The sequence below is a fragment of the Aethalodelphis obliquidens genome, unplaced genomic scaffold (assembly GCF_003676395.1).
Source record: "Aethalodelphis obliquidens isolate GAN/ISIS:26980383/991018 unplaced genomic scaffold, ASM367639v1 scaffold2, whole genome shotgun sequence".
In the NCBI taxonomy this organism is placed as follows: Eukaryota; Metazoa; Chordata; class Mammalia; order Artiodactyla; family Delphinidae; genus Aethalodelphis; species Aethalodelphis obliquidens.
Window position 1 is genome coordinate 85,023,174 of NW_020837946.1, and position 14,949 is coordinate 85,038,122.

Below are 14,949 nucleotides of genomic sequence, written 5' to 3' on the forward strand. Positions count from 1 at the left end.
CATAACACTAAAGAAAGTCATCAAACCACAAAGGAAAATAGCAAGAGAAGAAGAAAGGAATAGAGAGGAAATACAAAACAGCCAGAACACAATTAACAAAATGGCAATAAGTACATACCTATCAATAATCACTTTAAATGCAAATGGACTAAATTCTCTATTCAAAAGACATAGAGTGGCTGAATGGATTATTTTTAAAAAGACCCATCTATATGCTGCCCACAAGAGACTCATTTCAGATATAAGAACACAGACTGAAAATGAAGAAATAGACAAAGATTTTCCATGCAAATGGAAACCAAAAGAAATCTGCAGTAGCTATACTTAGATAAAACAGATCTTAAAACAAAGTCTGTAATAAATGACAAAGAAGGGCATTATATAATGATAAAAGGTTCAACAAGAGGATATAACAATTGTAAATATGTATTCACCCAACATAGGAGCACCTAAATATATAAAGCAAATATTAAGAGACCTAAAGGGAGAAATTGACAGGAATACAATAATAGCAGAGAACTTCAATATCCTACTTAAATCAATGAATTGATCATGCAAATAAAAAATCAATAAGGGGGCTTCCCTGGTGGCGCAGTGTTTAAGAGTCCGCCTGCCGATGCAGGGGACACGGGTTCGTGCCCCGGTCTGGGAAGATCCCACATGCCACAGAGCAGCTGGGTCCGTGAGCCATGGACGCTGAGCCTGCGCGTCCGGAGCCTATGCTCTGCAACGGGAGAGGCCACAACAGTGAGAGGCCCGAGTACCGCACAAAACAAACAAACAAAAATCAATAAGGAAATATCAGCCTTAAACAATACATTAGACCAGACAGGCCTGGTTATACACAGAAATAGATATATGCAGAACATTCCATCCAAAAGCAGCAGAATACAAATTCTTCTCAAATGCACATGGAACATTCTCCAGGGTAGATCATTCTCCAGGCCACAAGACAAGTCTCAATAAGTTCAAGAAGATTAAAAACACATCAAGCATCTTTTCTGACCACAATGATATAAAACTAGAAAAAAGAAGAAAACTGGAAAAAAATCACAAATATGTGGAGATTAAACAACAGGCTACCATAAAAACAATGGGTCAATGAAGAAATTGAGAATTTTTTTAAAAATACTTGAGACAAATGGAAATGGAAATACAACTTACCAAATTCTATGGGATGCAGCAAAAGCAGTTCAAAGAAGAAAGTTCATAGCAATACAGGCCTACCTCAAGAAACAAAAAAAAAATCTCAAATAAACAATCTAATTTTCCACCTAAAGGAACTAGAAATAAAAGAATAAACAAAGCACAAATTTAGTAGAAGGAAAAACAAAATTCAGAGCAGAAATAAATGAGATCGAGACTAAAAAGACAATAGAAATGATCTTTGAAAAGGTAAACAAAAGTGGCAAAACTCTAGCTAAACTCACCAAGAAAAAAGGGAGAGGGCTCAAATAAATAATATCAGAAAAGAAAGAGGGGAAATTACAACTGATATCACAGACATACAAAGGGTCACAAGAGACTACTATGAACAATTATACACCAACAAACTGGACAACCTAGAAAAAAAGGAATAAATTCCTAGAATATTCCAAAACTGAATGAGGAAGAAATAGTAAATCTGAATAGACCAATTTCTAGTAAGGAGGTTGAATCAGTAATTAAAAACCTCCCAAAAAACAAAAGTCCAGGACCAGATGCCTTCACTGGTGAATTCTACCAAGCACTTAAAGATTTAATACCTATCCTTCTCAAACTCTTCCAAGAAATTGAAGAGGAGGGAACACTTCCAAACTTATTTTATGAAGCTATCATTACCCTGACATAAAAACCAGACAAAAACACCACAAAAAAAGGGGGAAAAAAAGAAAATTAAAGGCCAATATCCCTGATGAACACAGATGCAGAAATCCTCAACAAAATATTAGCAAACCAAATTCAACAATACACTAAATGGATCACACACCATGATCAAGTGGGATTTATTTCAGGATGCAAGGATGGCTCAATATTAGCAAATCAAAGTGATACACCGTATTAACAAAATGAAGGATAAAAATTATATGACCATCTCAATAGATGCAGAAAAAAGCATTCAGCAATATTCAACATCCATTTATGATAAAACTCTCAATAAAGTAGGTATAAAGGGAATATAAATATAAAAATAGAATTATGACACAATACAACAATTCCCCTTCTGGGTATTTATCCAAAGAATACAAAAACACTAATTGGAAAAGACATAAGCACCCCTATAGTCACTGCATCATTACTTAAAGTAGAAAAGGTGTATTCACTCATTGCAGCTTTATTTACAATAGCCAAGATATGGAAACAACCTAAGAATCCTTCAAAGGATGAATGGATAAAGAAGATGTGGGCTACACACACACACACACACACACACACAGACAGACACACACACACACACACACACACACACACTGGAATACTACTCTGCCATAAAAAAAGAATGAAATCTTGTCATTGCAATAATGTGAATGGAACTTGAGGGCATTATACTAAGTGAAATAAGTCAAACAGAGAAAGACAAATACTGTATGATCTCACTTTTATGTGGAATATAAAATATAAAGCAAATGAACAAACAAAACAAAACAAACCCTGAAGATATGGAAAACAGTAGAGACTACCAGGTGGGAGGGTTGTTGGAGGTGGGAAAACTGGGTGAAGGAAGTTGGGAGGTACAGACTTCCAGTTGTGAAATGAATAAGTCATGGAGATGTGGTGTGTACCATGGTGACTACAGTCAATGGTATTGTACTGCATATTCAAAGGTTCCTGAGAGAGTAGATCTTGAAAATTCTCATCATAAAAAAAACTTTTTGTAACTTTATATGGTGACTGATAGTGACTAGATTTTTTATGGTGATCATTTCCCTGAAATGATCTAATGAAATGAAACTAATAGAATGTTGTAAGTAAATTAGACCTCAATTAAAAGAAAAAAGGGGAGTTTCCCTGGTGGCGCAGTGGTTAAGAATCCACCTGCCAATGCAGGGGACACGGGTTCGAGCCCTGGCCTGGGAAGATCCCACATGCCGCAGAGCAACTAAGCCCGTGCGCCACAACTACTGAGCCTGAGCTCTAGAGCCTGCGAGCCACAACTACTGAGCCCACGTGCCACAACTACTGAAGCCTGTGCGCCTAGAGCCCGTGCTCCACAACAAAAGAAGCCACGGCAATGAGAAGCCTGTGCACTGCAACGAAGAGTAGCCCCCACTCACCGCCAACTAGAGAAAGCCCGTGCACAGCAACGAAGACCCAACACAGCCAAAAACAAATAAATAAATAAATAAATTTATTTTTTAAAAAAAAGGAAAAAGGGGAGTTCCCTGGTGGTTCAGTGGTTAGGACTCAGTGCTTTCACTGCCGAGGGCCCAGGTTCAATCCCTGGTCAGGGAACTAAGATCCCACAAGCCGCACGGCGTGGCCAAAAAAAAAAAAGAATGGGCTTTGGAGTCAGATCAGAACACAGTGCTTATTTTACTACTTACTAGCTTCTTTGTGGTCTTGAAAGAAATCCCGTAGTTTTTTTCCGTACCTCAGTTTCTTCATTTGTAAAATAGAAATACTGATTCTTTCTCAGTAACATGCTGAGGACTAAATGAAACAGTATTCAAGAATCCCTTAGCATATGCCCTCACATATAGTGGGTGTTTGATAAAAAGTGGTTTTTATTGTAAAGGAAGAGTTCTGGTGAGTTAAATGTGCATGTGTGCTTGGTAACCGATATGACAGTTTTCGAGGTAGGTACAGTGGCAGAACTCTCTTCCTCTGAAAATAAGAAAAGGAAGCCTTGATGTAACCTAAGGAAGCAAAATATCTGAACCTAGAGCAAGGAGAGAACTGGTGGCTGGGAGGAAAGGAGCATCAGAGGTGTCTTAGCTAGAGTTCTTCTGAAAGCAGACCTTGAGACAAGGAATGGATGCATATTAGTTATCCCTAGAAATGATGAGGAAATGGAGAGGATGAAGCAGGGTTGAGGGAAAAGCCAAATAATGTGCCATGAGGGGATATAAGATCCTGCTATTGAAGATGGGACCTCTGAGAAGCATGCTGAGTGCCTCTCAGAACTGCCTGTCTAAAAGACAGGAAGCTGGAACTTTTTTCCATAGACTTCTGCCTCCCATCGGCTGTGAGCTGCCCTTGAGGGTGTTAACTCCCCCACGTTTCCATGCTAAGCTTGAGGAAGCATCCAGCATGCTTCTGCAGTTCTGGAGAAGGCTCTGAGGCAGAAACTGGGAAGACTCAAAAACTGTTCTGGAGGCCTGGGCTTGTGAGGAGCTGTCCACTGAAGCTGTAATTGAAATTAGAAGGGGCCTTAGGAGGATAGGAAACAGGGCTCCAAACTTTTCTGCTACAAATAGTCTTTCTGACAGACCATAAAAAGCATCAAGACAGTGAGAAATTGTTATGGACTAAATGTTTGCGTCCCCCCAAAATTCGTTATGTTGAAATACTAATCCCCGACGTGAGGATATTAGGAGGTAGAACTTTTGGGAGGTGATTGTATCCTGAGGGTGGCATCCTCACGAATGGGATTATTAGTACATTTATTAGGGACTGAAGAGACCAGAATTCTCCACCTTCTAAAATGCAAAGACACAGGAAGAAGATGGCCCCTTGCCAGCCTGCAAGCGGGTTGTCACCAAAACCTGGCAATGCTGGCGCTCTGATCTCAGACCCCCAGCCTCCAGAACTGTGAGAAATAAATGTCTGTTGTTTATAAACCACACAGTCTATGGAAGTTTGTCACAGCAGCCTGAACTACGACAGAAATGATACTAGCAAAAATAAATGCTGGCCCCAAAGATAAATCAGATATCTCATTTTCTGGAAGTTTTAGCTTCGTTTTTTTAATTTATTATTAATTTTTATTGGAATATAGTTGCTTTACAATGTTGTGTTAGTTTCTTGCTGTACAGCAAAGTGAAGCAGTTATACATATACATATATCCATGCTGTTTTAGATTTCCTTCCCATTTAGGTCACCACAGAGCACTGAGTAAAGTTCCCACCTGGCTATTTTCATGGCAACTACGTCACGGTGAACAAAGTTAAATGAAATAAAAGTGCATTGAGGGCTTGCCTGGTGGCGCAGTGGTTGAAAGTCCGCCTGCCGATGCAGGGGACACGGGTTCGTGCCCCGGTCCGGGAAGATCCCACATGCCGCAGAGCGGCTGGGCCCGTAAGCCATGGCCGCTGAGCCTGCGCGTCCGGAGCCTGTGCTCCGCGGCGGGAGAGGCCACAACAGTGAGAGGCCCGCGTACCGCAAAAAAAAAAAAAAAAAGTGCATTGAATCTTTCCCTTCCCAGAAGATGCTACCAGGATCAGAATTACAAGAGTTTCAAACTTGGTCATATATACATATTTACATACATATGTGTCACCCAGAAACAAAAACAGAGAATAATAAAATAAAGCCTAACCTTTCTTTTTTTTCTTTGTCCTTGGTCGTTTCACTTGCTCACAGGCGGCTGTGCAGAGGCCTTGCGCCCGGCGCTTCAGACCAGAGTTCCTAGAGCAAAATGGCCGCACTGGACGCCTCAGCTCAAGATCGTGTGCAGACGCGGAGCCCAACACTCAATTCAAGATGGCGGCAGAGGGCCGTGTGAAGAGACGCTGCGCCCGGCACCGCCATCTGGAGCGTGAGCGGCGCAGCTGCGCGCCCCGGGAGAACTCAACGCCCTCCCCTCCCGCTGACGAGAAGCCTGTAAAGCAGCCCCACCCACGACCTGATAGGGAAAGCCTGAGGCTCTAGAGTGGGAGCTCACGCCTCTCCATTCTCTGATCCAAGAATAAAGCTTTCCTTTGCTTCTGAACCAAACTTAGTCTCATTCTATTGGCTTGTTTGACACCAGGCAGAAGGATCTAGATGGGCACCAACTTGGGAAGGTCAGTAACATAAGTACGTGTATATGCAGTCACAATCCTACCACAAAAGAAAAGATGTGGCTTCGCAAATATATGTCCCCACTGCATCGTTCAGTTCTCTGTAGAGCTGATCACTGTAGGTAAGCCAGACGCCTCAGCCACCTTCTCTGAAGTCTCCATGGTATTAGTCAGACAGAAATGACTATATGCTCGAAATGACAAGTCACAGCTTGCCCTAGGAAAATGACAGGGAATATTAAACTCAGCATTGATGAGTTTAAAAGTCCTGTGGTTTCTATTTAAAGGGGCAAGTTTGTTGCCCTATTCTGATAGTGAAAGGTAAAATGATTTATAAATGACATTTTATATTTTATAAATAATTAAATTGTCTATTCAATGCATGGTTGCAATGTCTGTCTAATCAGAGTGCCATCTTGGGTTGCCAAATAAAATGCAGAGAGTGGTGGGACCTATTTATGCTGAAAAATGATTCACTGTTCATCAGAAATTCAAATTTAACTAGGAATTCTTTAATTTTATTTGCTAAACCTGGTAACTCTATTGCCACCTTCAAACAAGTACAAAGAAAGAGCTGCACCTTTAAACAAGACAGTAAATGTTCTGGAATGTTATGCTAAAGGTTCTAGGACTTTTCAGTGGCAGCATTTTCTTTTCCGCTTTTTTTTTTTTAACATCTTTATTGGAGTATAATTGCTTTACAATGGTGTGTTAGTTTCTGCTTTATAACAAACTGAATCAGCTATACATATACACATATCCCCATATTTCCTCCCTCTTGCATCTCCCTCCCACCCTCCCTATCCCACCCCTCTAGGCGGTCACAAAGTACTGAGCTGATCTCCCTGTGCTATGCGGCTGCTTCCCACTAGCTATCTATTTTACATTTGGTAGTATATATAAATCCATGACACTCTCTGGCTTCGTCCCAGTTTACCCTTCCCCCTCCCAGTGTCCTCAAGTACATTCTCTACATCAGTGGCAGCATTTTGATAAATTGACATGTGTATTAACTCAAACAATTTACATATTGTTTCCTTGGGTACATTTCCAAAAACTTTTCAAAGCATTTCAATAATTTATTTTGTCAGAACATGGCAATTTGTATATTGAAAAAAACACCATGTTGGTGTTAGGAAAACTCATTTCAAATAGTTCCAAATGAGCTCTCAAAGACTCCTATTTACTTGTTAAGAGTCAAATATGCATACTCTAAAATGTTTTCTTTGGATTCACCTAAATATTCTCTCATAAATAAAATTTAAATCAACTTGTAATTCAGCAGTTCTGCGGAATTCTTTGATGAAGAGAAACACCCAAGAACCACATGCAGAGTCACTTCATTTTAGTTGCAAGATTCTTGTTCCAGCTCACCTTCCAAAACAATTTCAGTCAAGTAGAAATGTTCTGACAATCCCCGCTTAGAATGGCAAATAATCCCTGCCTTTTCATTCATTCACTCATTACCTCTCTAAAAAGAAAATGTGCAGTTACCAGAATTTTATACAATTAGTGCTCCAAGAGTGTTTTAAATGCAAACCTATAAGAGGAAAGTTAAAAACAAATCAAAGTTAATTGTGACTGGCTGGAACAAAATACTTACATCAATATAAGGATGGCTCATCTGCTCATCATTTACCCATTACCTGGGAGATGAACACCTCCTGCTGTGCCTGATTTTTGATACAAATTTACCATTGCCTGCCTTCTCCAGACACATGCTACGGAAACCCAGCCCTTTTCTGACTCCCTCTCTCATTATCCTTTTTGTACTTAATAACCTATGCACTTATTCACTTTTTTTTTTTTCTTGCTGTGTGTTCTTCTTTGCAAGGGGAGCCATGCGCACAGGAAAACTAGAGAGTTGAAAAACTTTACAAAAAAGCTCAGGGTCTTCCTTGCAAAGCAGACAGGAGACCCCACATTTGCCTCTGAATTACTGACTTCTTTCAACCTGTCTCCACATTGACTATTGTGATTTTCATAAACTCCAAAAAGTATAATGTGACTCCTTTTGTAAGGCATCTTTTGGGGAAAAAAAAAAATGTGTTGTTGTTAAGGTATTGGACTAAATGAAGAGAAATAAAGCCCTCTTATTTGAAAGTAGTGAACGTCTTTAATGGAAGGGCAGCCTTAAAACTCAACATACAGTGTCCAGAACAGCAGTTGGCTGCTGGAAACTCTGGCTTTTGAAGGACATGCATGTTCCTAGCTCTCATCAATAAAGGCTAATGTTTTAGAATAAAGACAAACTCATTCCTAACCCTCTGCTGCCTTTCTGCAAATGCCCTTCACCATAGCCGAGTATCCAAAAAATGGAATATAAAATGTATCTGCCATCGAAAGTTAATACGTATCTGAATTAAATACACACACCAAATTTAAATGTCTGGATAGGATGCTTATGTTGATAGATTAACTTTTTTCTTCAGACAATTATCCAAATGAAAATCTTGCAACTATGTTATTATTTTTTATTATTAATGATTTCCAGTGGGTGAGGGGAGACAAAAATGGTTCTGAACTAATTTTTAAAATTCTATTTGACAGTTAAATGGATCAGCATATATTTACCGTCAATTATTTTTTTTTTTAGCTTTCTAGCTATTTTTGTTTACTTGTTTATATGGATTACCTAATAGAAAAGTATAGAAATGACCACATGTGGATAGCAAATCATGGACTGAAACTACATTATTTTTTAGCCAAATACACCCAAATAGGCTAAATATGCAAAGGTTAGAAATACAGTTCCTACTTTAAAATTGGAGTATAAATAAAAAATGGAAAAACCTAGGAGCACCCTGATACAGTAGGGGGAAAATAGCGCAAAGGATGACTAGAAAATTGTGATGGTGTACAAAAGGGAAGAGAATAAGATTCAACTGATAGCCAGCTCTAGCCTTTCAAATGACTGTTGGCGCGTGTTCCACCTACCACTTCCTCAATGCATCCTTTTATTATTTTTTTAGGAAAGAACATTCATGACCAATAACAATGTTATAATGATAGTAAGTGTAGGACTTAAGATATGTTTTTTAAAAAGCACCTTTAACCAACATTAAAAAGTCACCAAGGGGGGGGGGGGAGGTAGTTACCTAACTCTACGTTTTATTTAGTGACGGTTCCACTTTTTCACTCACTGCCTGCAAATCAGCATTTTTAGTGGACAAAGGGCTCAGCAGCGGCCTTATGATTGCTTCTTTTCAAATGGTAATGGCTATCCTAACTCCTCTGCCAGGTTTTTCTTACCAGAGCACAAATTGCAGTTTACAAGGCTCTGAAGGGAAAAAAATCTTAGCTGAATATCTTTTTTTTTTTATTCGACAAACTGACATGTAAATTACCCTTTAAGTGCTCCACTCTAGGGCTCTGATCATCTCCTAATTGTCACAGTCAATTGTAGCCAACAGTCTCTTCAATCCCAAGCGCTTTGACAACAAGCACAAGGATCAAAGCAGAATCAGCTCCCTTCAATATCCTTCTGTTTAGGATGCTACAAAATGCCTGAAAAAGAAAGGTGTAAGGGCATTGCTGTAGAGGAAACTGAGAGTAGCAAGTATTAACAATAGTCATTTTCTCCATCTCTAAAATTATGCTGTAAAAGATGCCGTGATCCTTAATCACGTGTGTAGAACAAATATGTAAACCTCCCGGGCAATTAATATGCTGCTCTTAAGATTATACTAATATTCGAGCTTTACAAACAACACCGTCTCTGTGGCTTAGAAAAGCTATGACACAGATATGGGAGAGCAATCATTTCACAGCAGCTGGAGCACAAAAAACTATTATCAAACATATTCTATATTTGAGCATAAATTCCAAAGCATAGTTCTTATTACTCAGTTTGGTGTCAGGATTCACAGCTCCCGCAAACTAAATAAATAGCCCATTGAAAATTCTAGAGTTTCTTTTACTTAACCTAGAAATATCCAATTGAAAATGTGCCCCCAAATAAATAAAAAATGTGACATAAAAACTAACTTCAGAAGAATACTGTTTCCCTTAGTAGGGGTAAATCTGTCTTATTGCTTTACTGGGAACAAACTAATTAAAAGTCATTACATGATCTACAAACATGAGTTCTAAATAAGATGTACTTACCAGGATCATCACTTAACAAAATACGACAGTTCTTTCTAACTAGTTATCATACATCACTAACTTTCTTAAAAGATTATTAATGCTTTTCTCAAAAGATAAAAAAAACTCATCCTATCAACTATAACAATATAAATAATTTCATGGAAAGAGAAACTCTAATAATAAAATAATAAATCTGTATAAAATAACCACTTTAAAAATAACCTGAAGGTTGTCAGGAAAAAACGACAAATGGAAAGAAATCAAAGGTGCATGTGTAGAGGGAGTCCTCTACAGCTTGTCTCGTTGTACCCAGGCATTACACACATACAGCATGTAAGGTCACACAGTGATTGACAGTCTTCCTGTGCTCAAGAAAAGAAATGAAGAAAAGACTCAGCAAGTACCCCAGGTTTTCGCTCAGCCGCTTTACTCAAATCCCCCTGTAGGGGTTTCCCATCCTCCCCTCAATTTCACCTTGAATTCTCAGGTTTGATTGAAGAGCTTCACAGAAGGGTCTATTACAGATTGAGGAATGATCCATTTCACATCTGAAGCTCCAAAGAGCTACTTGTGAGGAGTCTTTGAGTGCATTTATCTCACATGTGAAGCTTTCTGCAAAATCAATATGGGTATTTTTCAGTTTGACAAGTCAACATGAAATATCACATAATAATAGAAAAACAGAGTTGTACATTTAAACACACCCAATACAGTTATCTATGAGAAAGCTTATAGTTATTACTCATGTATATCCTTGAGTATGCCTAATCTAAATTCATCCTGATAGCTGGGCTAAAGTGCACAGGAAGAGAAACTGACTGGTCACCATATTTCTGGCTCCTCTGTCTTAATTAATCCAGGTTTTGCAGTGAGGGAAGAGAATGAGCAGGAATCATGACCTTTGTGTCCAATCTGAGAGTGATATGAGAAGAGCGAAGAAAATAACCAGACGTAAAAAAGAGGAAGGAAGCAGAACAAAGGAGAACTTTGTAAAGGACTTCAAACTTAACTAATTGGCAATAACTAGGCAAAATGGTCACCCAAAGTACAGCAACCAAGTTTCAAATCCCCACCACCACTGTAGCAACACTAGCAGGATAACTGACATATTTGTGTTTGGGTCTGGCAATCTTTGGGTGAATCCCAGATCTTCTACCACCTGCATAAGCTTGAGGAACATGATTTAACTTCTCTAAATCTCTGGGGGTTTTTTAATCTCAAAATGGGATTAGTCAGAAGATTTACCTTATAAGGTTTTGTAAAGGTTAAACAAGATGATACATACAGCACCTGGCACATGGAAAACATTCAACTGTTGGTAAATACTGATGAAATTATTATTGTTTCCTTAAACCTATCCACAAGGCCCCTAGGGTTCTAACCTGGTGTCATTTCTACATATCCCTGGACACTTTCCATATTGGTTAATGTCCCCAAGTTGTAGATGACAGTCTGGTCAGAGTGCACTCACCATATTAACTCTGGTGTAGGTCCTAGCAGAGGAGTGCAGCCACCCATATTCTTTTGTCTTGAAAATGGTCTTCCTCCAACCAGAAAGGGTGTCCCTATCAACGAAGAGAGAGGGAATCAGATGGGGCTTCAAGAAAGGAAAAGAACCCAGGATTAGAGACCAAATCAGCTCATCAGTACAAGCAACGAATGAGGTAAGAGATGTAGCATATGGGATTTTTTCATATGCCAACGTTATAATTAATACTGGAGTTATCGCTATATACTCCACCACTGGAAAGATCTTAAAAAACTCTCAGAAGCATATTGCCACCCAGATTCAGTTAAATAGCTCACCCAAACTGCATATTCCTCTCATTCTATTTTCCTGTAGCCCATCACTACCTAAGTAGTACTAATACCATCTGTACTTGATTAGCTGTGCTTGGATCAACTAATTTGTAGATTGTTTGAAACACACTTTTAATTTTAGGTTAGCTCTCCCTACCACTCAGGATTAGCCAAGAGTAGCCAAAATATGTGAGTTGAGAGATGTAAGAATTCACGTTAACATCAAAATAAGAAAAACATCATTAAAACATTCAAAGTTTAAAAACTTACCCTATATTTCAAAGTCAAATAACTAAATATAAATGACTTTGTATTTAATTAATTCAAAGAACTTATATGCAATACTGTTCATTTTTTAGGTATCCTACTGTTCTCCTCCATTATTAAAATTAAGCTATCGCTTTTATTCCAAAACCAAATTAAAATATTTTATTAAGTGCTGATATAGAATTACAAGAACAAGTTGAGATAATTTCCTACTTTAAAGGATCGTTTCCTTAAAATTTTTAATTTATTTGTTTTGGACTCAAAATACATTTTTAGCAAGGGAACAAGTTTATAAATGATAATTAAATTCCCAGATTGACTCATAAAAACTTGTTTGATGTAAAACGTACCTGAAACACTCTAGAACCAAGTCTTAAGTGACTCTAGGTCATGAGGTCTATGAATTTAACCTTGTGGAGGCTAAAGGAGTATCATCAAACACAGTTTCCAAACTTTGGAACATTATCAGGCAAGAGATCTGATAGAAGATGGAACATCCATGAGTCTAAGTGATCACTATTCTCATGATCACCGTCACATCAACACCATCATCATCATTATTATCTTGCCATATTTCACCCATCATGTTAGCACATGGTAGCTATGAAGGTAGTGATGGTAGATAGCCAATGAGATGACTTGATCTCATCAGCTTGACTTTTTAAGTAAGTGGAGGAGATCTGTACCAGGGTGTCAGAACCTCACTCGTTCTTTCTTTCACTTAAACCTCTTCCATGATGTTCATTTCCCAGCCAGGACCCTGAGCATTATTTAAACACTTTCAATTAAGTAAATGAAGGCTCTGAGATAGCAGTACCCACTAAGAACACTCATGCTTGCCTCTTGTCCATACTTTCAAGTAAGCACACAGTACCCTACAGTTTGCAATTCACCTAAATGACCTAATCACAAAACATATACATACCCCACTTCAAAACTGAACTGATCGGGGTTGGGGAGGAGGAGATGGGGAGTAATTATTTAACGGGTCTAGAGTTTTGGTTTTGCGAGATGAAAAAGTTCTGGAACTCTGTTGCACAACAGTGTGAATGTGCTTAACACTACAGAACTGTACACTCAAAATGGTTAAGATGGCAAATTTTACCTTCTGTTTTGTAACCACAACTCAAAAGTTTTTAAATAAAAAAATAATGCAGAGAAATTACTTGTAAAAACTAGTGCATTAATTCAATAATCAATAAATAAATATGGAACATCTTTTACAAACTGAATTAAGGGTATCATGATTTTTAAGTGCCAGGCAGCCAGAATCCTAGTTTTCAGTTCTAATTTCTTTTCTATGAAAATACTGCCTGCAAAATTATCTATAAACTTTCAAATCCAAATGGACCAGCATGTGACTTGACATAGGAGAGATTGCACATAAAAATGAAGGTCAAAATTAAATAAGTCAATGAAACTTGGATTATAGAATTTCACTTCTCTTCTGAAAGATTCAAACAGTGATACACAAGAAAACCACCACTCCCAGGTGCTCTGTTCTGAGGCTGTAACTACCACACATTGTTACCACTTAGAATCTCAAAATTTCTCTGAATTTTCAGTGGACCAAGCAAAAGTTAAAGCTCATGGAAACAAAAATACTTGAACCCAAACCAGACTAGTTTTCAGTGGTTTCTCTGTTTTTGTAACAGTAGTACCACAGTCTCTTACCACTCACTTTCTTCTGGGTTAGTTTTTTTACCATTTTTAAAGTTATGTTACAAAATAAAGAGTTTTCAGGATTCAGGGTCATAATGCTTCCTTAAAACAAGCTGAGCTAATTTACATTTACCCCACACAAAGGTAGGAGATGAAAGCTTCAAAAGAAGTAGAAAAAACGGGATTATAGAGTAGTGGGGGAAGTTCATGGAAACTAGTGTCTTTACTTTATAATCCCAACTTATACACACAGAATGAAATCAACCAAAAGCAAAAGTAGATGGCGACCTTTTTAAAGTGAGATCCCAGAGACAAAAACTAATGGACATGGTACACTGATTCAAACATTTATTAGAATGTTTTTCTCTGCATATGCACTCTACTCCAACAAACCATTGGATCACCTAATGGTTTGTTTTTAACATTTATTCTTGTAGTGTGTATAGTTTATTAGATTAGGGGTAGCAAAACCTTGAAGTCCAGTGTGAATTTGAGGTTTGTAATAGTACTTATAGTTTTAATAATAATAGTTACCCATGAGTAACATATCTTGGCACTTATATTATCTCTTTAGAACAACCATATGAGGTATCAATATTCTTCTGAGATATGAGGAAACTGAGGCTTTGAGAGATTAAGTAACTTGGTCAAAACCACACACTAAAGAATTCTGTGCTCTTAACCACAAAGCTCCCCTGCACCTTGAATTGTTAAGAGTGTAGCTTCATCTCAGTGTAGATTATTCTTCTACATTATCTATTACAAACTCTTATTTCTCTTCTTGATAAATGAGTTCCCTCTTGCTTTGGAGATCTCCTATTGCCCATTAGTTCCTGAATAGAAACCATATCTTGGACACAGACACTTGTTTTGATTGCCTCCATGACTGAACCAAATGTGGTCATTGGCCAACAGGGTCATTGACCAGCAACAGTAGCTCCCTTTGTCCCACTGCTACCTCTCTGTGTATTCACCAAACGACTGGGTTACACACCATTTCACTACAGAGAGCAGCAACCATAATGGCATGTATTTTGAAATCCACTTGAATTCAGGACTATAATCACTAGCAATTCATGGTATACCAGAAGACCCTACTACACTCGCAAATATCATAATCAGCACCAGTGAAGAATATAAAGACCAGCACAATGGACCGTTTTGTTTCCCTGCTTCAGATCTGGATCCCTTTTCCCCAGACGTTTCTTT

At 38.2% G+C, this 14,949-nt stretch overlaps 1 long non-coding RNA gene across 1 annotated transcript in view; it reads right to left on the reverse strand.

The window, feature by feature from the left end:
- Positions 1-5,264: 5,264 nt before the first annotated feature.
- Positions 5,265-14,949, reverse strand: part of LOC113633527 (uncharacterized) — a 46,964-nt gene continuing 37,279 nt past the window's right edge. The window contains exons 6-9 of the long non-coding RNA XR_003438223.1: positions 11,483-11,576; positions 10,486-10,623; positions 9,270-9,429; positions 5,265-6,139 (exon numbers count right to left, since the gene is read on the reverse strand). This is a non-coding gene — a long non-coding RNA (uncharacterized LOC113633527). The remainder of the gene's footprint in view (positions 6,140-9,269; positions 9,430-10,485; positions 10,624-11,482; positions 11,577-14,949) is intronic.